General features: G+C 44.6%; 1 protein-coding gene across 4 annotated transcripts in view; it reads left to right on the plus strand.

The window, feature by feature from the left end:
- Positions 1-15,878: 15,878 nt before the first annotated feature.
- Positions 15,879-25,604, plus strand: part of Hs3st1 (heparan sulfate-glucosamine 3-sulfotransferase 1) — a 29,903-nt gene continuing 20,177 nt past the window's right edge. For all 4 annotated transcript variants that reach the window (XM_070012523.1, XM_070012524.1, XM_070012527.1 and 1 more), the window contains exon 1: positions 15,879-16,124. The gene's annotated coding sequence lies outside the window, so the exon portion shown is untranslated. The remainder of the gene's footprint in view (positions 16,125-25,604) is intronic.

Consider the following 25,604-nt stretch of genomic DNA (forward strand, 5'->3'; position numbering starts at 1 on the left):
GGAATCAAAATCCAAAGTGTGAGACAGTATCTAAAAGATAAAATGAAGTGAAAAATGTCTAAGCTGAGGCATAACTCAAGCAGCAGAGTCTACCTAGAAAGTCAAGTGGAAAATACAATCAGGTTTCAGGTGACCAAGGTCTACTATTGTTTGGACACTCATGCTATTTGTGGTACCTCGAGAGCTAGCTGCTTCTCCTCCGGGAGAAGGTCTGGGAGAGCCAGACCTAGAAAATATACACATCACAGAAGCAAGATGGAAATGCATCCTGGGAAACACAACTCCAATGGAAAATAAAAATTAAAAGGCCAGTATAGGACAAAAAGGAAGTATTCAGAGTTGAGTACAGAACCAAGGGGTTCAAAAGTCAGGAAAAGATGAGATCTAGGACTTCTGAATGAGACAGCTTAGCAGGAAGTTATTCTAGGACTTAGTCTAAAACACATTAACTATAACTATTCTATAATTACATCATTTAGGTGTTTCCTACCATTTGATTACATGGCATCGTAGCTACAGATTGATGGACAACAATTTACAGCCACTTAGCAGCTTAAAAAAAAGCATCCACTTGTTTTGTGATTTCTTAGGGGCAGGAACCAATACTAGGCTTTGCTAAATCCTGTTTCGAACTCTCATCAGACAGTGTCAATCAAAGTGTCAGGTAGGAGTGCAGTATCGCTTCAAGGAGTGATTGCAAAATCCTCCTCTTCCAGGCCTTGCCAGTACTGCCAGCATGCTGCTTCTTGCAAGGTGTCAGAGTGAGGGCCTCAGCTTCTTGCTATCTGTGTGCTGAAAGCCTCCTCAGTCAAGGAGTCACCTAATAAAATAATGCTAAGATTTCCTGCAATCTAATCACAGGTTATGCAATGGCATTGGTTAGAAGCAAACTATGGGGACACGTTCACACTTAAGCAGAGGTGATTATGACAGGGCACCATTCTTTGGAATCAGATCAAGGATCAGAGTCTGTCTGTCTTGGTAGGACTTACTCTTGCATGAAATCAGCATATCAAAGCTACTCTCCTGTTCCTCTTAAGCAAAGAATCTACAGCACTGGCAAAGAGTGCTCTTAAAGTATTAACAACAGGCTACTGTATGAGACACTGGGATGCATCAAGTGAATGGGACAAGGTTATTTCTCTTATATGTTTTCTCCTAGCTGAATTATTTTCCCCCAGAAATAATAGCTTTTCTTGCCCCAAATAGACAGAAACCACAACCTTGACGAAAGTGAGGTGAATAATGTAACAGAGGAAAACAGAAGGCTCAACATTTCAGTCCCCTAAATTTACCACACAAGTTGAGACAGGGCTGGGTAATAAAGGCTTGTGAATAAGGCTTAAGGGATTTGGTTGACTCTGTGAGTCAGCAGCATGATGTGGCTGCCAAGAATAGCAAAGGCAATTGTGGGCTGTGTTAGATGCAGTAGAATCTGACTAGAGGGAGGAGGAGATGACCCTTCTTTTCTTTCTTCTACTCTGACAGCACATGCTAAGAGGGATATGGGTCAATTAGAGCATCTGCCAAGGAGAAGCTTCAGCAACTGAGAACATGGGAGATCACACAATGGAGAAGGACTGAGAATACTTCATCTAAAAAGACAAAATCCCAACATGGACAGCCATGTTATTTTCCAATGCTAAAGCTCTGTCACAGCAATAAATAATTAGATGGTTTTATATGAGCCCAAGAGATCAAAGTCAAAGCCAGAGAGGAAGTACTGAAGGATCAGGCATCTGCTCAGGATGAAACCATTTCCAGTAGGAGGTCTTCACTGAGTCATTCATTTATGCCACAGATATTTACTAGTTCTTTGTGTGTGCCTGTGCCAAGCACCAAACTAAGCAAATGTCCAACAAACGTTCATCCCCTAACTCCAATAAACATACCTTGAAGAAGACAGGTAAACAAATGAGTCTAATAAAAGTGTTAAGTGCTAAATTAGCCAGCCTTCCAATCTCATAATTTTTTCTGGATCATGTCGCCTGTGACTTTGCATCCAGAGAACCTGAAGGAACTCAGGATAGAAGAGAGGTGAGAGAGCTAGAGAGTACTTGTGAAGCCTTTGAATCTCTTCATCCACATAAGGTTAATCTGCTCACTCCCTTGCCTGAAGCAGGTCAATGGCTAAGCCCAGTATCAAGGGCTGAGAATCCCAGTCTCACCACAAGGAAGGCCTGGAAGTCACATTACAATGGACAATTATGTCCAGCCCTCCACAGGGAAGAGTGGGCAGAAATGGGCTATGGTAATTGAAAGTTCAAACTATCCTTTTCCCTCAGAAGTTTTGGGAGATTTCGTGGAAGAGGTAGCAAGACTTTGGAAGGTAGAGACAGCCAAAGTTGACAGTCTTAGACCAATCACTTGCTTTCAAAAATTTCCATTCTCATATTTTTTGATTATAGGTGATACTGCATTTCCATAGGAGCATTGATCTGATATCTGTGGTCAAAGTGAAATCATTCCCTTTGCCTGGGAGAGAAGCGAGTAGGAAAAACAATCAACTTTCCACTTGGGGAGAGAAATCTACAGATTTCATATAATGTAATGAAATTTAACAGTTCAAAAGTTACAACTATGAAGAGTGAGGTTAATTCAAGAAGGAAAGAGTGTGAGTCAAGAGAAAAAATAGAAGTTAAATTTAATTAAGGGAGCTAGAAACAAGATATTAGTAGCTGTTCTCTACAAGAAATAATAAATGAATGATTTTCATTTTAGGTTGCAAATGCATAAATTAAAGGAACTCCTTCTGTTTCTCTCCTCCGAAAAGAATTCATTTATCTGTGATGTAGGGAGAAAAACCAGACTAAGATTTGTTTATTTTGTTTGTTTATAAGACATTTTTATTCTCTGACCACCAGGAACAAGGCAAGTCCCAATAGGACAGAAGAAAATTTTATTATCCCCCTTAAAAAAATATGGCCAGGAAACCACAGAAAGCTTGAAAAGGCAAGAATGAATACTTAACCTAAAATATTTCATTGCTCATATTGTGTATATTTTAATTTTTAATGTATTTTATTTCCAGGAGCATTTCTTTTTGCTTTATTTTGCTCTGTTTTCTTCTTTCTCCAGGTAGAACCACTTGTTTTAGACTCTTCTTGGAACAAGCAGTAGACACCAACTTTACCACCCAATGCCTGTGAGAATGAAGCTTCCCCAGCTAGAAAACTGCCTTACTCCCCTGGGAGGATTTTAATAGGTTAAAAAAAATAGTGCTGTATAAACAATAAAGTTACAACCATGTTTGCTCCTAAACTTGGCATTCAGGCCCAGGGTGGACACAAGGATGGAAAGGCCAATGAGTCTGAATGGGCAAAGATTCTATGAGGCCAAGTTAGACCTGCTAGTGGAAGGCAGATGATGTTAGCTAATAATAATAGCATCGAACACTCTGTGTGTGTTACATATGGCTGCAGAAATTGCCTGTTTTGTGTCATAAAATTCCCATAATGACATCATATCATATGGGCATTATCCCCCCTTCTCATTCCATAAATATGAATATTGAAGCACAATGACTTGCCCCACATATATAAAGACCGTCTAGAAAGCAAAAATAGAAGACAACAATAATCAATAGAAAAAGGAACAAAACACACAAATAGGCTTCCCTAAAAAGAGGATATCCAAAGAAAAAAAGAAAGGTTCAATCTGATTTGCATCGCAAATATTCAAGTTAAAATCAAAATGGTACCCAACCCCTCAGTCAAGAGTGGCTGTCACCAAATGGATGGATACTTCCAAGTGCTGACAAAGAACAGAGCAGCTCCCCAGTGCTGGAGTGTGAATTGGGCCAAGATCATGGGGAAACAATTCTGCTTTAGCTACCAAGTTAGTTGGGGATGTACAAGTCCTAAGCTGCAACAACTTCACTTGGAATGGTCACCAAATATGAATGGTAGCCATTCTGCAGCAACAATATACACATAGCAATGTCCACAGAAGAAAAATTAGTGAACATCCTAACCCAGAAACAATATAAATGCTATCCACAGAAGGGCAGCTAAAGATGTTTATCAGATTCACATAATAAATATTATTTAAAACTACAAATGAGCTGGAACCACATCCAACAACATGGATAAACCTTATAAACAATATTGAATAAAATGACTAAGACAGAAGGACACATTTAAAATAATGATCACATTTAAAATAATGGGGAGGGAGGCAGAGGATGATTAAGAAAAAGTAATATAAATGAAGTGAATTTGACCAACATACATTATATGTAAGTTAATAATATCACAATAATACACTTTTTACAATTAATTTGTGTTACTTAAAAAAGAAGAAAATAAAGTTCCAAAGTTTACAAAATTAAAGTGTATTTTAAGACTCAGGATGGGCTGACTTTGGGGAAGGAAGAAGGCACAAAGACCTCCCAGAGTGACATCGGTGTCCTCCAGCTCGTCCGGATTGCACTCCTTGAACCAATTTCTTCATCTTGCTCCAAGAATTGGACCAACACAGTGGTTGACTGTGGTGGCACACACCTGTAATCCCAGCTACTCAGATGGAGAAGTGGGAGGACTGTGTGTGAAGGCTATCAGAACAAAAACATGAGACCCTGTGTGAAAAATGAACTAAATGCCAAACAACTGGGGCTGCAGCTCAAGTGTTGAAGAACTTTTCTAGCGAGGGTGAGGCCTTGAGTTTAATCCCTAATACTACCAAAACAACCTTTTTGTTAATTATGTGAAGGATGGATTGAATTATATTTTTGTCCTTCTTCCAGTCACCAAGTGAATACATGTGAATTTTTAATTTATTTTCTTCATAAAGCAAATATTAAAACATTGCTAATTGATTTTTAATGTAAAACCCTGTCCCTAATTTCAACTCTTCCAAAGAAATTGGAAATCTAGATCTTCAGTAAGCATTATATTTAGTAAAGTTAAACATAACCTACTTTAAATGTTAAAGACTTGTACATACTCTATACAACAAACCAACATTTCAATTTCCTTTTTTTCATTTCATCTCATTATATGCTCAGTCTTAATCTAGGAATTGCCTGTGGGTAGTGGAATTATTTTTTTCTGGCTTTATTTCTAATTTTATATCATTTTTCCCATTAGCTATAATAAACAACGATTACTTTATAATGAGACAAGCATGCACTTTAAACATTCAGCTTAACCCTCAGATGCTGACCTATGTATATCTAAAAGTGACGTACCGTCCCCTCTATACTCCTGAGCTGGTAGATGCTGATGCTGTTTCATTCTCTCAGGCCTTTTCATTCTCTCAGGCCTCATTACTGGTGGTACGCAGTAAGAATTTCGTCATTTGACCTTCCTGTGTTGAAACTGAGGCCATGCTTCTGGAGCTTGCTCTCCTTTGTGAAGCCTCACTCCCCTAGACCAGACATTGGAAAAGAGACTCCCTACACTTGTCTTATTTCCTTGACTGTAACCAATATTTTCAGGTTGGTGCCTATCCCTAGTTTAATAATCACCATCTTTTAGTCATCAAATAATTTATTAATCAATAAATGCCTCAATCTTTGAGTCATGATTTCTTTCTACTTTATATTAGAATATTCTTTATCAAAATACAGGATGTGAAAGTAACATGAAAGTCATAAGAAAAAAAATGTATAAGTACACCCAAAACATGACTTGAGCATGGTTTCAAAGATTTTTTTTTTTTAGAAATAATGTATTTCATTGACCTTCAGTTTTATTTTTTTCAAGCACTTAATGTTCATGAAATTTGGAGTATGTATGACTGGGGGCGTCTGTTCTTTGTTTAATATGAAATGTCTCCACGGGCTCATGTTTTAAGCACTTGCTTTGTCCCCAGCTGGTGTGGCTGTGTCAGGAGGTTCTGGGAACTTAAGGAGGTGTGGCCTGTGAAAGAAATGTATCACTGACAGGCGGAACTCTGAAGGTAACTCCTGATCTTCTGTCCCTTCTGCACCCTGCTTCCTGTCCACCATGAGGTGAAGCTCTTCCTCTCCTCCACAATATCGCATCACCACAATCGGCCTCAAAGCCCAGAACAACAGAACCAAGGACCAAGGACTGCAATTGCCAAAACTAATCAGCCTCAAAGCCCAGAACAATAGAACCAAGGACCAAGGACTGCAATTGCCAAAACTAATCAGCCTCAAAGCCCAGAACAACAGAACCAAGGACCAAGGACTGCAATTGCCAAAACTAATCAGCCTCAAAGCCCAGAACAATAGAACCAAGGACCAAGGACTGCAATTGCCAAAACTATGAACCAAAGATAGATCTCTTACTTTATGTTGTTTATGTCAGCGATGTTGCTTTCACCTTGAAGAAAGTGAAGAACAAAACATCTTACCACTATTGTTGTCCAAGCAGCCAATATGGTGCTCATGTTTCATATGCTTGTTCTTGGATTCCTCCTGTGTCAGGAATCACAGCCCCCAGGAATCCACCCTCATTATATTTATGCTCATAAAGAACTGCTTCCCCTGCACTGTGAATGGGACTTGGTACCAACTTCCAGACCACAGGAAATAGCAGATGTGACAAGCTGTTGCCTCTGATGCTAGGTGACTCAAATACAGGGGTGCCAACCTTGACATCTTCTTTTGTTGTGTCACCTGATCATCACAATGGGTCAACTACCATGTTATGCACCCTCCATTAGGAGACTTTGCAGCATGGAGGTGAATTCTGAAATCTCTTGCAAGGTACTCTGGCCTTTAGTCCAACAACATGCAAAACAACAAATCCCAGTTGCCAGGTGACTGGACTTGGAAGCAGATCCTCCCCCACAGAGAAGCCAATCCCTGCTTGAGTACAACCAAGGACACCCAGCGGACTCCACTGAGCTATGCTCAGAGGCAAATTGGATAACACACATAAGTTACTTTAAGGCATGAACTTCGGGGACAGTCATACATCAATGTATAATGGATAGATTTGTACAACTATTACCTCAATTGAAATATTAGCACAGGTGTTGAGTATAATTGCCGTTTCGAATATCATTTTAAAATACACTGATTAGACACTATAAATATTAGTCATATGCAAAAAGGACAGGATCAGCACACTGAGGTAAAAACATGCTTTGTCAAGTCTATGTCCTTGGTTGTGATAAAGACCAGCAAGTCTATGATGTTCACTGTCACATGAGGCGAAAGGATTTGCTGAAGTACCACATATGAGATGGCTTAAATAACAAACTATCATCTCTGCTTTGAGAGGCCCCAAAGTCCAAGATGAAGTGGCCTGCAGATTCCCTCTGAGGAGCAGCAGAAGGATCTGTATCACGTCTCCTTTAGGTTTGAAGATGCCCAGGTTTCCTCTGTGTGTTGACCGTCTTCTCTCTCTGTATTTACCTTCATATCAACTTCTATCAGTTATATTTGATTGGGGCCATCACCTTATCGTCGTCACCTCTACCAAGGCCTCGTCTGTAAATACAGTCACACTTTATGGTTCATAGGAATTAGGAAAGTGTATAGCTTAACGTATAAGCCATGTAAGGTAACATATTCATAGGTTAAGCAAGTAGCATGTGGACATCTTCCAAGAGCCACTGCTCTGTCTCCATCCAGAGTGAAGGAGAAGGAGGAGCCATGGGGAATTGTCTGTCCCAGCAAAAGCAGCATGTGGTCACTGTGAGTGGAGTACAGACAAGGTTAGAAAGGAATGGACCCTGTACAAGAACATCACCTGGCCTTGAAGCAAACAGACCAGTTGTTCAGTTCCCTCTGGAAGAATTCTCCTTCCTGCTGTCCATGTTCAGGGTCATTTGCTTTGTAGGTATAAGCAAATCAGTGCAGAGGATATCAGCAGATCTGGTGAATGGCACCTCCTAAAAATCAGTGCTTAAGGGCTGGGAAGTTGGCTCAGTAGTAGAGCGCTTGCCTTGCATGCATGAGGCCCTGGGTTCGATTCCTCAGCACCACATAAGCAAAAAGAAAAAAGCTGGAAGTGGCGCCGTGGCTCAAGTGGTAGGGCACTAGCCTTGAGCTGAAGAGCTGAGGGAAAGCGCTCAGGCCCAGAGTTCAGGCCCCATGACCGGACCCAAAAAAAAGAAGCTCATGGACCCAGGCCCTAAGTCCAAGCCCCAGAACTAGCACCAAAAAATCAGTGCTTAAAAGAATATTCCCTATATTGACTCATTCAAAATGAGTGTTGTGCACTGTGCATGGCTCTTGGTTGAACTATTTTTTCTCACCTCTCTAAATACTGAATGAGGCAAAGGAACCACGGTGTTTATTTTATTCAGAAAGAAATAAGGTTCAGAAAGGATTTGTGCAATTTGATCCCCAATTCTTGTTCCTTGAGAACTTCTCTTTTCTACGATGATTTTTCAAGCATGAATGACCTCTGGAAGAGATGCTGTCTATTTGGAGAAATGCATCACTTACAGGTTCTGAAATTCAGAGTTCTTTAGTACTGATGAAGAGACCGGAGAGGATTTTATTTGTACTTTCTTGGGAAGATAAGGTCTAATAGTGCACATGTATTCAGCGTGTACACATTCGCCAATGTCCAATACCAGGAGAAAGACGTCCTGTTTTCCCCCCATTTTATGGAGTCTGGAACTGATATTTAGAAATGAAGGTTGCAGCTCAGAGGTTGCTTATAGTATGCTTAGCATTCGCAAGGCCCTGGGTCTGATTCTAAGTACCCAGAAATGAAAAAAATAAATAAAAAGGGAAAAGAAGGAAGGACAGTAATAAAGTAAAGGGTGATAAGGAAAAAAAGGAAGGAAGGAAGGAAGGAAGGAAGGAAGGAAGGAAGGAAGGAAGGAAGGAAGGAAGGAAGGAAGGAAGGAAGGAAGATATTACAGAGCTGGGATCTGAATCCCAGGCATCCAATCTTGAAACCTGCCCTCTTAACATTAATGAAGTCTATTGACTATTTGTGGGAGATTCACTTCCTATTGTCTCCCCAAGCAGAACCAGAGCTCAAACAGAAATGGGCTATGGAGACAGTAGATTTACAGCAGTCCCCAAGAAAGGCATGGCTGTGGTATCTATTAGAGAACAGGACAGTGCATAATGAGTGCTGATGGTGGACAAGAAAGAAATGAATGAGGAGGCATGACAGAGAGGAATCACACAAGCACATAAACTGTGGATCTAAATCAGTCTCAGTAAACCACCCTCCTCTTCCCTGCATAGGAAGATGAGAGATAAGTATACCCCTTGTTACTGAAGAATGTCACTATGGGACAGCCAAGAGAACAGCTATCTCTGAATGTGAGAGTTAAGCACACTTACCCTAGACTAGGAGGAGCTTTCTCATCCAGGGAAGTGGCCCAGGGAGGAAGTGGCAAAGCTTTGCCAGCTGAACACTATCTCCCCAAGGGGTGAAGGACAGAGCTGATGGGAGCATCTACCGTCATCCTTCCCACATTTGTCAATAAATACACTCCTCTATTTCCCTAAGCAGACAATGCTCTATGCAAGTGAAAAGTGGCTTTCCAGGAAAAGGTGAATCCATGAAGACAGGCTGACTCCAGAGACGGAAGGAGAGAGGGTGAAGGACATTCTATCCTGCAGACAACGCACAAACACCAATCTGATGCCTAGCTCCATGCCCGCAGGGGTACTGGGAGTGGCTCAGTCTCCAGGGTTGAGCCCTACCCTCTCCCATGCAGGGCAGAGATTAAGAGCCAGAGTTAAGGAATGCTGGAGGGAATAAATGACCATTCACACAGAAGCGTGAGATCTGCAGCCCCACTTGTAACCAAGGGGTTCAATGTCCACTAGGGTTTGCCTGGAAAATACAAAGCCATAATAGCTTTCATAGTTAAAAGCTAATTATAGGTAGAGAGAGAAACACAATTACCTCGAGAACTGAGCTTTTAAGCTTAGCATTTTCTTTTGCCAATTAGTTTACTCAATACAATTATAACAAAATCATGAATATCGGATTTAAATACCGTATGGATAGTTATATTCCTCCAATGTAAGTACATTTGGAAGGCATGGAGAAGAATTCAATTCTCCTCTTCATTTGAAAGGGTAACATGAAATACACTATGGTCTTCTTTCTAGTTTTATGATGTGTATACAGGCAGATACGAGAGAATGAAAGGATTTGACTTTGACCAGCTTCTCATCCAGTACTGCTACTGCATGCTGGAAAATACAGACTTGAACTTTAGCTTCTCTGTGTTTCTATGCACAATGTGATAAAAGGAGAATGCATGTGTGGTACTCAATAAATGCCCTGATTTATACAATCTCTAAGCACTTGTCACTCACTGTACAAACTGTCTGATGGACTTTCCTAATTTAGTGCGAAAAGGCCATTTTCCACTCATTTACAATAAATATAATGTCCATGTACTGAACTATATTAACTTGCCTATTGTATTTCATATTGTTTCAATTCTATTTTATTTTATTTATTTATTCAGCAATCCTGGAGATTGAATTCAGGCCCTCCGGCTTGCAAGGCAGGGTCTCTATCACTGGAGTCACACACCAGCTCACTTGATAAATTTTAATATAATATATTATTGGTTTGGAGTTTTGGTTTGTTTTTTTAGGAGCCAATTGCCAGAGCTTCAAAGCATTCGGTGAACATTTATTACTACCACAAAGGAGGAAGGGACAGAGCTAGTTTTCCTAAATGCCACTGTCCACTCTTTCATAAGAAAAGTATTTTTAAAGGTGTAGGAGAAGAGAACTCCAGTTCATGCGGCTTCTCTTCCATTTTAAATCTGGAATCCAAGCAAAGTTAACAAGGCAGAAAGTAGCACTGTCGTCTGGAAGATCAATGGAGCCACATTTAGAGAACTTTACTGGGGGCCCAGTGACGAGAGAGACAGTAAAACACCCCAGGCTGCTTGAAGCTGAGAGTTCAGAGTAAAGTGAGACAGGACCAGAGAAATCATCCCAGCATTCCTTTGGCCTTCCTCATCTACAGAACCAGAAGCTCACCAGCATCATCAGATGGAAGATGCAGATCTGTGAGTTCCTGCAGCAAAGGAGTTCATTCTTCTCCATAGGACTCCATCTGTGTACCCATCACAGGCTGCTAGAAAGGAGGTAGCCTGTTAAAATTGGTTCTGCTAACTCCCTGGGCTTCAGGGAGACAGAGAGAAGATAACTCTCTTGCCCCTCCTCCCCCTTTCCCTGGAGACAGTGATTCCTCCATTATCTTTCAATGGGGTCTCAAAGAGAAAATCATCAAGCACTACTCATCAGAGGATCAGGCAGCTTTGGTCCCCGGCAAACCTAAAATCAAAGAGAGTACCTCCATTTGCCATTGCCTGGGAAGGCATGCTGGCGCTCAGCAGGATTTAGTCGCTTCAACCAGAGGACCGCTCCAAGTCTACAATATTGCAATTTTTTTTTTGTAGCACTAATGTATGTAATTTGGGACAAATTTTGACAGAGGTTCAGAAATAAAAGCAACACGTTGTCTTTACTTGTTATCCAATACAACAAATGGACTATAGGCTATTTGTGTGAAGTTGTTTTTAACAGACTGTACCTGAGCCAGTGAAGCACGCATACTCAGTAATATCACCATGCCAACTTTAGCATTAGAAGCTAGAGGCTCAGTGCCTAGAGTCTGTGGTGCTTTGGAAGGCTGTAAAATATTTTAAATTTCTTTGACAATCAGAAGAAAAATAAGGTAAAATTAGAGGTTAAAGAAAACATCTAAATTTAAAAAGGAATAATATTGTCCTTACTCCATTGCAATCATCAAGGATAATTCCAACTGTGAGTGTCTGTGTGTGCCTTAGAGCTCACTTCTCTTCAACATAACAAAATAGCAGAGGTGGGTTAACTTATCCCTAAGAAGGCTTAGTTACCTCTTCATTGTAAATGGCACAATGCAGTTCCCTTAGGAGTTCCCCCTTGGCTCCACCAACCCATGATGCTTTGCAATCCTGGAAGCAAGCAAAAGGCTAAAACATCAGGAACCAGAATGTAGGTAGGGACAAGCTTCCTGCTTTTACAACTGCTTTCTCAGGAGAATTCCCAAGACCTACGGGTCACAAAAGAACCACCTAAATACAGCCAACAAACCAAGGCTTCAACTCTTTGAGTTTCTGTCTCTTTTCCTGACACTGGAGACAAATTCTTTAATAAGTAAATCCTTGTGAGGGGATGGTATGGAAACCATTTCCAGGTAAGTCACAGCAGTATGTGAATAAAATGAATAAAAGGACCTATGTAGGCAAAAATCCGCAATCATATAAACACACGTGTGTGCATGCACACACACACACACACACACACACACACACACACACACACACACACAAGAATCAATCTGGTAAGGGCACACAGGAAACAAAAATCAGGTTTTCAGGAAGAAAACCGTATCACCAAATAGTTCACTTCTAGATGTCTGGATTGTTTGCACACTCATTAGATCACTTGTGAGCTGGGAAGGGTGTGTGGGAGGGAGAGATGGGATGGGTCATCTGGGTTGGAAGGACCCCCAAGCCTTCTCAGTTTGTGGATGAACTCCCCCAGGCTCTCTCACAGGCTCGTAGCTCTGGCTAATTAGCAAATCAAAAGAAACAGAAGCAATTCTAGACCTCAGCAAAATCAAATTAGTGGAGTTATTTGAGGATACCATTTTCACACAGTGTAATCATGCTTTCTTTGTTTTGGTCAAAAGCAGTGAAATTATCTTGCAAACCCAACATCTTCCCCTCTCCCCAACCAGCTCTTTGGACAGCATTGAGCCTATCAGCTCTCTTCAATCTTACAGACGATCTTTGTCTACGAAGACAGGAATGCACAATGCACAATTAAGCAATATCCATCAAGCTTCTCATACAAAGAGGACCTTTTAAAAATACATTTGACTTTTAAGGTGATTCGGCAAGAACAGCCATTAGCACATCATCTAAATCAGGACTTGGAAAGTTTATTAAAATTGGATTTTTAACCTGATCCCAATTTCCTCTGCTTGTAAAGAATCCCATTGGACTTCTTAATATTCATCCCATTAACCTGAAACATTCAAACTGCCATTTTGAGAGGAGAGGCTATACAGGGCAGACCAGTAGACAGAAGTTACAAGTAAAACTCCCTGAAGTCCAACCCAGGTAGAGAGAGTCTTCAGAATTAAGCAAGCTTGCTCTTTTCTCTCTCTCCCTGCCTCCCCTCCTCTTGGTCTCCCTCTCCCCTCACATATTGAGAGGAAAGAATAACCAAAGCCAACAACAGCAAACATAGCGGACTATTTAATTACAAAGAGCACTAAACCAGGAGTCCCATTTTCACTAAAAGAGGAGCTGCTGTGGATAAATTGCTTCCTCCTCTGGCACTCCATTGAACTCTCTCAGTTATAAACTAGGAAAGTGTAAGCCTAATACTTTCTAAGACTGGGTAAGAAAGACCTCTTATTAGTATGTCACCTTGAAAAGTTACCCAACTGCAGTAAAACTAAGGCTCTTGTTGGTTAAACTGAGAAATACTCTTTCCCAAAATGGTAGCTATACGCTTAGATGCAGCTTACAGAATTCATTTTGCACATTACCTATGACAGGCATCTTGGCTCTCCCTTAGCTGCTATTATTGCAGATTATTGAGCCAACTCATGGGTCGATTGCTTTTGTTTCTTTTCCATTGCTTGACTTTGCATCTTGTACAAACAATATCTAAACCTTAACCAGAATCAGTGAGCTCTGGGAAAGGTAGGCTGGATTATAGGCCTTGTTTCTGTCAAGACAATATTCTATGCTCCCTTCAGGTACTGGCCACAGTGTAATTTTTTTTAGTTCTTCTTCAGAGTAGGTGCTCATTAAATATCCTAATAGCTTCAGTACTGGTGGCACAGATATGATGACACTGCTTTGAGAGACACAACTACAGTTACAGCTACTTTTCTGGCTGACTACCATATCTTCTAGGAACCTCTATGCAAACATCCACAATTCTGACATAGAAATGCATTTGACCTTAACAAACCAACACACCTTAAAGAAACCAAATCTTTATGTATATATGTATATATACATATACATGAACATATATACATATATTATAGTTTATATGCATATATGTGTATATATTATATACATGTATATTATATACATATGATAGATAATAGATACTTCCCTGAGAAGATTTTATTTTCATACAATGTTGATTTAGAGTAAAACTAAATTCTAGTACTAAAAGAGTTCCTAAGGAGCAAGACCAATGCATGCCCTGAAGGATTTAGGGACGATGTTTAGAAGATCTTAGAAAATCTGGCAAATGTCTAAGCAGAGACATAAAGCTAAATAAGGGGGAAAATAGTCTGTGGACAATTTTTATTCATCTAAAGTATAAGGATATTGATTACTGATGCAAAGGGGCCCGGAGGTCACTTCTGCAAATGACTTTAACTAGCAGAGATTCAGAGCTGGAGCCTAGGATTCTATTTTCTTGCAGATTCTTGTGGCTGCCTTTGGCTTCCAGGGTACAAATAGAATCGTTGCTCACCTCCCTGTCACAAATGAATTGTGCAGTTCCCCCTGTAGGCACCAAACCACTTTGAGCCCTTTAGAAAAAGTAATCACTTGCCAGTGCAGAGGTGCAACCCCATGATCTTCCGTGCACTGGCCACCGGTAGAAGTTAGGGCTACCAAAACTGGCAGAGCTTTATCTTAGACCTCCCTTTGACCCCCAACAACCTCTCCGTGATTTTTCTCAGCGTCGCAGAATGGGGGAGCACTTTTACATCTCATATAAGCTTAAATGCTTAGGCTGTCACAGTGCAGCTTTAAAGTGACGTTCAATTTCTTAAATGGACTTAGTCTTAAATGGACTTGTGAATATTACTCTGACTCAGAGAACTATCCAGGGCCATTAAAACTCCTAAAAGCATATTTTAAAAAAGAAAAAAAGAAAGGCTGAGATCTAGACCAGCAAGATGTTTCTTGACTCTTCTAAGCCAGAAAACAGCAGTACCAGGCAGTACTTCATCTTCTACAAAGATGAAGGCTAATCTTTGCAGGAGTTAAGGGGTTAATTTGCAATAGAAACCTTCCCTGAGATGGGAGAATATTCGTTCTTCAAAAAAAACTGTAAACGGCCACTATTTCTCTTCCAATATTAAAGATAGTGGAAATGATCCACATCTGCTCTGAAGGAAGTTTCAGAACATTTGTTTCATGTTTCACGGCGAATGACCTCTTGACTTGGAGGGCGACTTGCTTGGCCCAGGTCAGGTTCTCCAAGGAGATTCCAAGTGGACTCTCCCTCATCTTAAGGTGAGCTGCGCGGTCCCTCGGAGCCCGGGACCCGGGGAGCAGCAGGAAGGCGTCCTTCCCTTGCAGGGTTGATGGTGTGCAATCCTCGCGCGTGAGCGCCCGGGCGAGCTGAGCTCCCCTGGCCCTCGCTTCTCTGCTCCTCTCTCTTTCTCTCTGTCCCCGGCTAAGTTGGCACGGGCTCTCCCCAAGGACAGACCGGGGCTGGGCGCGGGAGCGCCGGGCTGCGGGCACCGTGGGGCGGCATCGGCGCGCTAAGGGGGGTCACCTGCGGGGAGGAGACGCGGGGCGGGGACGCGGGGCTTGGGGACCTTGCGGAGCTGGGCGGTGGGGAAACGGATGAGCTCCAAGCCGGGCGCCCTCCAGAGCCTGTGGGATATTCGTTCCCGGTCAGCAGCGCAGACCTAGAAGTTCGCCCACCCCTCCCCCCCCAACCCGGTCCCTCTGGCTTCGCCTCCGGGGCTTGACACCAAGGACTCTCAGGCAGCCGGCCACCCAGGGGCACCCGGCACCCCGCGGCGGCCGGGCGGGCCTGGGGCGGCGGCGGAGCGCCGCGGGCCGGGCAGCAGCGGGCGCTCGCGAGCCGCCTCTGCCCCGCCGCGCGCTCTCCCTGCGGCCCCGGCCCCCTTGGCCCCGCCTCCGGCCTCGGCTCCTCCTCCCGCCCCGCCCCTCCCCGGGACCCAGGACCAAAACGCCCGCCTGCGAGGTCCCCGGCGCGCCGCAGCCCGGAGCCGCCGCCGCCGCCGCCCGCCTGCTCTCCGCCCGCGCCGGGTCCCCGCGCGCCCCGTCCCCGCGCGCCCCTCGTCGCTTCGCGCCTGTCCACCCCCTCCGGGGGGCGTCCCGGAATTCACCCCACCGCAGGCAGATGTTCGGCGGTGCCGCCCATGGCCCGGCCACCGCGGCGATCTAGGGCGCCCGACGGGCTGGACGGCTGCGCAGCCCAGGTGAGCGAGCGAGCGGGCGGGCGGGGCCGGGGCGGCGGGCTGGGCAGGGGCCGGGCGCGGGCGGCCAAGGTGCCCTGCACTTGGGGTCCGCCCGTCGGGTCGGGGACAGAGCCCGAGGTGGGGAGCCCGGGGAGCAGGTGGAATGGGATGACGGAGCCCCCCGGTGTACCCACCTGCGCCCCCCACCCCCGCGCGTCCCCCTCGGCTCTGGGATCCTCCGGACGCCGGCGTGGCCGAGTTCCGAACTGTGGATGGATGGCCGGGGTCCCCGGCGGGGCCGCGCGCGCCAGGCTGCAGCCCCGCGTCCTCCACCCGGGGCGGGCATCTGGGGTCGTGCCCTGGCCCGCGGGGCACCCCGGGGTGGGCGAGCCTGGGGTCTGGCTAAACTTTGCCTGCGGTTGGGAGACAGAGCATCAACCCCCCAAGGGACGGGGTGGGGGAGTGCCGATCGGAAAGAGATGGGGTGACCGCGGGACGGCGGTGAGCTTCCTTCCCCAAGCACTAACACGCGGCTGGGGGGGGGGGGGAGTGGATTTTATTTCATTTTTTATGGACTTGTAACTTTTCCCTCGCTCCCTCGGTGTCTCTTGCGGGTCCTGTGGGTAGTGCATGGGAATGGGGTTGAGTGGTGGCTGGACGCGAACCCGCGGTGCTCAGGGCTGCTTTGGGTATCGGGCCCGCGCGGCTCCCGCGTGCGTCGGGTCCAGCCTTCCTGCTGGCTAAACCTGGAGCTCAGGCCAAGGGCGGGCGGCAGAAGCTGGAGCGCGAGCCCCAAGCTGGCTGCAGCTGGATGGATGGCTGGGCTGGACTGAAGCAGGCGTTTGTCTGCGCTGTAGGGCTTAGATCTCGCATCCAGCACAGCCGCCCCAAAGGCTACCTGAGCCTCGTAGTCCACCTCCACCCTCCTCCACACAGCACTTTGTAGAACCATCGTACCCTCCTCTTGCCTGGCAGGAGACTCGCTCCTCCCTTTCTCCTCGCGTTATCCCTGGCTATTTTCAGCCACAACTTAATGCCAACATGTTTGGGGGTGTGGGGGAGATCCTGAGAAGGCGGACTCTAAATCGACTCTTCAGAATCTGCTCCCAGAAGCCTGTTCTTTGAGCCACTAGGAGTAGCAGGCCAAGGGGCAAAGGACTTAGGGTGTGCACCCATCGCTCCCCTTTGCTCCGTGAGCATTAGCTGTGCCTCCTGCCACCGGTCCAGGGAGCTGGTCCCCAGGCCCAGTCCCCACATGCTTGGGCCCTGGGTGCTTGTCCAGGTGATCTGACCACAGCTAAGCTGCAAACGGGATCCTTCGGACTGCCTGGCTCCTGGGATTGCAGTCAGATCTCTCCTGATTTTGTGGAAATGCAATTGCCAGCCTCCATCCAAGGGTTAATTCAAGGAATTCTATATTTAATTCTTTTTTTTTTTTTTTAAGCAGGGCGAGATAACCCAGCTTCTGCCTCAGCATTTCTAAAGCGCATCCTCTGGCTGTCTGAATTGTTCCTGCTCGCTGAGAAGCAGCAGTGACAGTGGGTGCAATTAGAAATTCCGGGAGACAAATGCTTCCGCCACAAACCTCTGCACTACTCTTTCCTTTGTATTTCCAGTGCTTGGATTCTCCCACCACAGAGTCAGAGAAATAATATATGGAAATGGACCTTTGTATTATGTAAGACTTCCCCTTCTCTCCCCCAGGGACTAGCCAGGGAAAGGTCTGCTTCTAAAAGAGCCTGGCTGGGTCTTCAATTACCCACCGAACTCTTGCAGTGGAGTTTGACAGGGAAAGACAACTTCATGATAAGCACTCTGAAGTCAGAGCAGCTAATTACACCCGCAGCACAGTGAGAAGATCCTTCCTGACGATGGCTGAGCCCTGATTCTGGGCTGCAGGTGCACTGCGAAGCTGCTGGGTGTACCATGGACTCTAGCTTTAAGAGGAGAGTGTTTTAATGGGGAAGCTGGTGAGAAAATGGTGCTTTAACCATGCACATGGGAGTTTGGACAAATCGAGGGCTCTGTGCTGCTGGAGTGTTGAAATATGCAATGTTATTCTCCACTTCTGGAAGTGCCCGACGCAGTGCATTTGTTTAGTATGGCCTGTTAAAGGGAAAGGGATTTTGTTTTGTTTTGTTTTTTGTTTTTGTCTTTCTGGGCCTCAATAATGTAGCTGAGAATTGTGCTTTTGTGGTGGAAAGAAGTAATATTTCTACTGGGGGAAAAATGCCAGGTGCTCTCCGAAAGGAAATGCCATGTGAAAGCTTTTCTTGGTTTGAATTAAGTGTGGGTGATAAACTCCAGAGGGGCTTCGAAGGTGGGTGATATGTCATCTTCTGTGTACTGCATGTCCGAGACCACAGCTTCTACTCCTGGTAGCACCTGCCGATCAGGAGGACCAACAGCAGTGCATGCTGGGAGTTTGGAAGGAGGGATAGTCAAATATGTAAGGGTTCTGGTTGCACTGAGCTTTGTTTGCTAGTGGTATTTAGGCATCTGTGCCAGGGCCTGCACTAAAGCCTGGGTTATGGGTGAGACACTTGTGGAGAGTGACATTGTCTGGACTCTCCTTCATGGAAAATGGAGTTATTTCCAGTTACCACAGAAGTCAGTAACTTTCTAGGTGGGTTGGAGAACGCCCAGGGCTGTTTCCCCATAGGTTTTCGGTTATCGTCTTCCCTCAGCCCAGCTACATAACTGAGGTTTTTCCATCTCCACTGCCTTTCTTGGCAGAGAAGGCAAGAGGCTGCTCGCTGGGTATCGGCCAGATTCTTTTCCCTGGACTTTAGGCAAACTGTTTCCCCTCTCTGAGCCTCAGATTTCCTCTCTGCAAAATAGAGGTTGATGGATTGTTAGAAGAAAGTGAGCAAACTAGTACTCCATCAGTCAAACCAGGCCTCCAGCCCTTCTGATTGTATTTTGTCCTTGAGATAGGATTTTGTCCAGGCTGGCCTTGAACTTCCCTTTTTACTCTTCCTTTCTTCCTTCCTGCTTTCTTTTACATTTTGAGCTCTTAAATATAGGTTTACTGTAAGTACTGGAATAAGGTGATACATTCAACTTCTTGCTGGCCTTGAAGTTGCTATCCTCCTGCTCTACCTACAAATAGAGTCTGGGATCAGGAACTTTCCCCAGGCGTGGCTCCCTTTCTTCTTGTGTTTATCCTATATGAATTATTAACCACTGGGCTACATTGCTTCTCAGAATTAGTAGCATTTTGTTTGCAAGATCACAGTTAATTTTTAGAGTTTTTCTTTTTAACTTATGTCGCATCTGTCTTTAGAAAGTCTGTTTGCAGGGAGGGTCTTGGTATTGCATCATCTAAAAGGAAAGAAGTTACAGATAGTTGAGCCATGACCAGTTTTTTGGTGAGGCAGCCTGGGTTTCTCTCCTGTAAAACTGTCCTAGCCTAGAGCACTGACTCTTTTCACCTTGGGAGTTTTTCAGACTTTGTCTCAGAATGCAGCTCAGTACCCAGCATTGAATAGATGTCTGACAAATGAGTCTGGGAAAATGAATGAATGATGGAACTGAAAGCAGATGGCATCATTTGTATTTCAAAGACTGGGAATCTGCAAATTGGAAAGCTTCATTACTTTTTTCTAAAGGTACAAAGGGTTCCAGATTGGATTTCAAATCTGTCTGTCCCCTGTTAATCTTTGTCATGCCTTTCCTTCTAAGGCCACTTCACATCCTTCTCTTTAGGTAGGTAAGAGGTACCCGCAACCAAGCATCACATTGAGAGGGAATTACACTCTTGTTAGGGACAGAAGAGCTCCATGGGAGATGGGTTCTTTCTCCTTATCCAGCTCTTCCATCCCTAAACTCAGGCTGAATTAAATGATCTCACCTGGGGCCCAGCATCTGGAGGGATTAGCCAAAGGACATAGAGATAGGTAAGTGTTTATTTATCACCTTGGGTCAGGGTTGAAGTGACTAGCGTCATCAGTAGCATGGATGTCCCCAGACACATTCCCAGTGGAACCATTCCTTTGGTACCATCATGCCATGATCTCCAGAGCCAGGTTCCTTTTATTGCTTCTAATGTTCCAACCCTGTCTTTTCAGCATCTCACTCAGGGTTGGGGACTAGAGGTAACCCACAGACTTTAAGACAATTCCTGTTCAGTCAGAGGTAGGCAGCACTCTAACAGCTGGTGCACAGGATCCCTGCAAGCCATCTTCAGGGCTGCCGCCAGCCTGAAGCCTTCTCGGCTCCAGCAACCCACAGGGAATTCCGTTCATAGCTTCTCCAGGCCGTTAGAATAATATTTACTGGGCGATAGCTTGTCAATAGTTATGTGCTACCATGAGAAGTCTTGAAAAACGAATACATTATTCTTTCAAGGCATAGCGTGAACATCACAGAAATGGATCCCAGTGGACATATTTTCTTTAATATTTTTTCTACATATTGCATGCTTTCTGGTAACTTTCCAGCAGGGGTCGCAAACTCTAATGACTTCAGCCACTGCTCCTAGCAGCAGCCTGTAAGGAAAGTGAACAAGGAAGTTCAGAACTAGCAGAAAAAGGGTTGTAGGTGTGACTCAAGGCCCGGCCTGACCTAGCCAGGTATTTATTTACATAGTGCCCAACATCAAATTCAAGTTCAGTTTTATATAGAATCTACTGACTTCTAAAGTGCTAACAACTAAGATAGTTCTTGCTAAATGGCACTATGCAGATGCCCCGCTAGAATATATCTTTGGTCCCAGTCCTATTCCACAGGCCCACAGTGTCTGAGGATGGAAAGGATGCTGGTTTGCAGTGTGAGATTCAGGAGACTCGGTCACCTGTACGATCCTGCCAGGCCAGTAGCGGTGACCTGTGGACAGGGTTTGAGTCAGTGCCTCTGTGTGGACACTGTATCTGCTTTAGCCCAACTGGGAGACCTCATGTTCCTGTCTCAGCAAGCAGTTACGGAGATCACATTTACTCCTTTAACACATGTTTATTGAGTTCTAGCCTTGTACCAAGTATTGTTCTGCTCGCTGGTGACACAGTAGGGAATAAAACAGATGGAATTCCTTGCCCTTGTGTTTATTGCCTAGCAGACAGGAGGAACAACAAGGCAAAACAGAAGACAAATAAAATCTCTTTTAGTTAGACAATAATGTTCTAAGACTGAAAGAATAGATCAGAGGAAGGGGATACGAAATGTCATGATAGGTGGGAAGCTTAGGCAGTGAGCCAGGGTGTATGCACCCAGTCCAGTCTCAGGTGATGTGACTGAAGTGAGAGTTCCACTGTCGTGTGTGTGTGTGTGTGTGTGTGTGTGTGTGTGTGTGTCTGTGTGTGGTGTGTGTGTGCGTGCGCACGCGCGTGTACGCATCACACTGGGGCTCAAACTCAAGGCCTCACACTCTTGCTAGTGTTCTACCTCCCTGCACCACAGCCCCACTTCCTGCTTTCTTGTTGGTTGATTAGCGATAAGAGTCTCCTGGACTTTTCTGCCCTGGCTGTCTTGAAACTGTGATCCTCAGATCTCAGCCCCTTGAGTAGCTAGGAACCATGAGCCTGACAAATGTCCCTGTCTTTCATAAACCATGTTTGTTGATGTGGGAGTGTGGAGGCTTGATTCCAGCCTGGGAGCTACAGTTGTGAGTCTGTCCCCAATACTGGCCCGCCTGACCCTTTCCCCCCAATTTTTATGAAAGCGACCGTTGAACACATTTGTTAAACAGCCAACTTGCCGCAGGCAGCCCCCTTCAGCGTGAGAACACAATGATGGATCAAAGTAATCAAGTGCAGGTCCTCAAGGAAACTCCAGACCAGCACGGAAGACATTAACACATGCGCACAGGCCATTGGATGACTAAGTTGTGTTCAAAATGCGATGCAGTGGGGTTCCCTTAGAGAACTTTTGGGCTAATTTGGTACCTATTGCATGTGGGGGGGGGATAGTTTTCTTTTCTCCACTTGTTTTGTGTCTGCATTTCATCACCAGTGCACATTTCCTTGAAGCTGTTATTTCTCTACTTAGTAATTATATGTGCTGCTAAGACAGAGTTCCATTTTGTCCTGGCAAAACAAAAAAGTATTTCACAAAAGTATGCTAAGTGTTAGGAAGTGTCCTTGTGCCCTTGGAGACAAAGGTACTGGGCATCAAGTCTGCCCAGCTTTGGACAGCTATTGACTTTTGTTGGCAGGGGCACCTGCCCGAGGGAATTAAACACTAGCTCTTCCTTGTTCTTGGCGAATTTATAGATTAGGTGTGATCAGATAAATTAGCAAGCTTTTAACAAGGTGAAGAAAGCATAGTGTTCACCAGTTGGCTCTCCCAGGAATGAACCCCTTTCTCCATCCTATTTCACAGTAGAACCGCTGGACATTGTTGTGAAGAGTGAATGTCTGTCTGCAGTTACATCACTGCTTGATTTACCCAGTTGCTTACTCCAAGATGCTCCCTCACCCAGGGAGATGCTCTTCATGACACAAAGAGCTGGACATGTATGTTTGGTTTGGTGCCTAGCAGAGCACATCTGCTTTCATGTTGTTTAGAAAAGAAACAGGCAGAATTATGGAGGGCTTCGTGGGGGAAGAAATGTTAAGAGAGAGGTTCATTCAGAAAATTCAAACAAGAGGGGTTAGCTGTAGTCAAGACTTGTATGGCGCTCCACCCTAGAAAACTGATGAAGCTATTTTGAAGATTTCCAGTGTGATCATCTTGGCTGAGTGATGACCTTTAATCCTAAGGCCTCTGCTGGATAGATCTTGGCCATACAAAAGCACCCTGGCATGAGAAGAATGGAGGAATGATAATTCTTTACTTTCATATAGACTGTGTCCTCTTTCTCACATACCCAGTCCTACATAAATGGGTGGGGAGCTCTTTAGCATTTTGATTTTATATTTAAGGAAACTGAAGTCTGAAGGTAGAACACTGTTTCTTAGATTTCCAGGATGAAGGTGGCAGATACTGGATGTACAGCCAGGATTCTCTCCCTGCATTGAACAGATAGCCGGAGATGGAGATTATTACAGCCCGAGAGAAATGACTGAGTGGCCCACATTGCCTATAAGCGAAGAAATACACTTACATTTAAAACATTCACGTCTCCTTTTATCCATCCAGAACTTCCATTTCAGCATTTTACTTCTTGTCGAATTTCCCTGAGAATTCCTGCAGATTCAGTACATCGACGCCCTGCAGTAGGTTGTTTTATGTAAATGTCTTCATTCTTTAGTTTAGGAGAGTAAATCAAAGTCCTATATCAGCAGTTAAAATAGAGTGAGGGAAAGGTGATTGCAGATGGAGCTGAAATGAAAAGGCATGCTTGCCTGACTGCTCAGAAAAAATAAATACTTCAGGAGCGTCAGCAGGAGGAGGATGGGAGGCTCCTAGGGGAAACTGCCATTGCTCCTCAGAACAGTGCTCTCCCTGCCTAGAGAGACGTGAAAGACAAGGTATCTGTTACTGATGCTGGGGATGCAATTTTGGAATTATTCTTATCCAAGAAAAAAAAACCACATTGTATTTCAGATCATACCTATTTGCATTTCTGGCCCGAGTCCTTCCTATTGGTTGTATCTTCTTGAGATACAACCTCCCTCACAGGTTGTAATTTCTCAGCTTTTTACTGAAAATCAAAAAGCTTTACCAATCAAAAGTGCCTTTCCCAATGTCCAGTGTTCCCTTTTCCCTGTAGAAAGTTGCTAGACGTAGCCACTAAAAAGATAGGACATCCAATTCAAGTTCCATTTGAAACATGCAGCAGGTAATAGTTTAGGTATACTCTAGAAAATACATAGCAATAAATGATTCATTTTGGGCTGGGGTAAGTTTAGCCTAGCATCGGTAGGTAGAGAATGTGCTGAGCGTGCATAAGGTTTTGTGTTCCAACCCAGCTCCTCTACCTCCCCCACCAAGCCAAACCCTAGACACCTCCCTCCCCACAAACAAAATATAGGTGGTGATCATCTGCCATTTAATTGTAATTGTTTATCCTGTATTTTTTTTTATCAACTACCCCTATTTTTCTCACAACCATTCTGAGAGATGGCTTTTCTGAAAATCCTAGAACCCCAGGAAGTTAAGAAAAAGGATTACACTGTAATCTCCAAGGTGAAATGATTTAGCCTGAGGGAATGGTCCAAGAAGAATGAGATGTGTTATTTTCCCTGGTGAGCTAAACAAAACAGTCAGAGTGAGGAGAGCTTATTTATTTGCTAAAAAAGAAGAAAGCAGATCTTGCTCTGTATTTCATAAGTGAGCCAGTCTCTCTCCCGGGCTATGAAATCATGAGGCAGATGATTCTCTACATCCTGGGAAGAAGGTATGTCCACCTGCAAGGCCACCAGAGAGGTGCTGGAGCTCAGGGGTGCTATAGTCAATGTATAACTATCACTTGGAGCTCATCACTGTAGACCCGGAATTAGAAAGAGGAGGCCCCACACAAGGGCACCACCGAGGATGTGGAAGGAGGGGTTTGTGATCTCAAAGCCCATACCTAGAACTGTTCTACATCCAAGCACTAGACTGTCTTCGTGACCTTGGGTTATAACCCAAGTCGGAGATCTCCCTCAAATGGCTGGAGCATATTCTGAAGATGCCTGTCAAAGTCCTGGATTTCATCTGCAGGCACTAGCGTGTAGAGAATTAAACAAACACCAATTCTGTCCAGTGTGAGGGTTCCAAAGCCAAGTCATATGGATTCTTCCATAGTAAGGTGGTACTCAGGCCGCACGTACCAGTGTCTGTGGCGTGTAATACTTACAACTGGTCATTTAACCTGTGTGTTCATGGAATAGGGACCAGAGTAAAGGCAGGAAGACATCTCCTTGGCACAAAGGCTCATCGAGCCAGAGGAATCGGCTCCTCAGCTCCTTGGAGAGTGATTTTTACATTCTTTGTTTTTCTCTGCTCCTGGGCGCTGTCCCTCAGCTCTTCAGCTCAAGGCGTGTGCTCTACCACTTGAGCTACAGCGCCACTTCTGGTTTTCTGATGGTTCATTGGAAAAAAGGGTCTCATGGACTTTCCTTGCCTGGGCTGGCTTTGAACCACAATCCTCAGGTCTCAGCCTCCAGAGTAACTAGGATTACAGGTGTGAGCCACCAGCGCTGGGCTGTTTCTTTATTCTGCATTTATATTTCAAGTGACTTCTGATATATATATATATATATATATATATATACATATATATATATGCCATATATATATATATATATGCCAACATATAAACAGCAGCACAGAAGTGCAGAATGAAGTGATTCAGGGGTCACAAAGTACAGGGAGGGAAATGGAAGGAGGAGAGGATGAGGGGTAAGAGGGAGCAAAAAGAAGATGAAAGTAGACAAAATGACTGTGCAGGCCTGGTGCCCAGTGACCTTTTCTCACCCAGCAGCCGCAGCAGCCCCTCGCCAAGTCCCCATGCGGTCATTTAGATGAACGCCACTCCCTCTCCCGTCCCACAGCTTCCTGTGTGTGACCTGAAGAAAAGACCTAAAAGCTGTCATCGTCAGACTGGGAAGGAGAGGCAATGAGACACAGGCCAAGGAA

The sequence above is a fragment of the Dipodomys merriami genome, unplaced genomic scaffold (assembly GCF_024711535.1).
Source record: "Dipodomys merriami isolate MVZ:Mamm:240054 unplaced genomic scaffold, mDipMer1.0.p SCAF_9, whole genome shotgun sequence".
NCBI lineage: Eukaryota > Metazoa > Chordata > Mammalia > Rodentia > Heteromyidae > Dipodomys > Dipodomys merriami.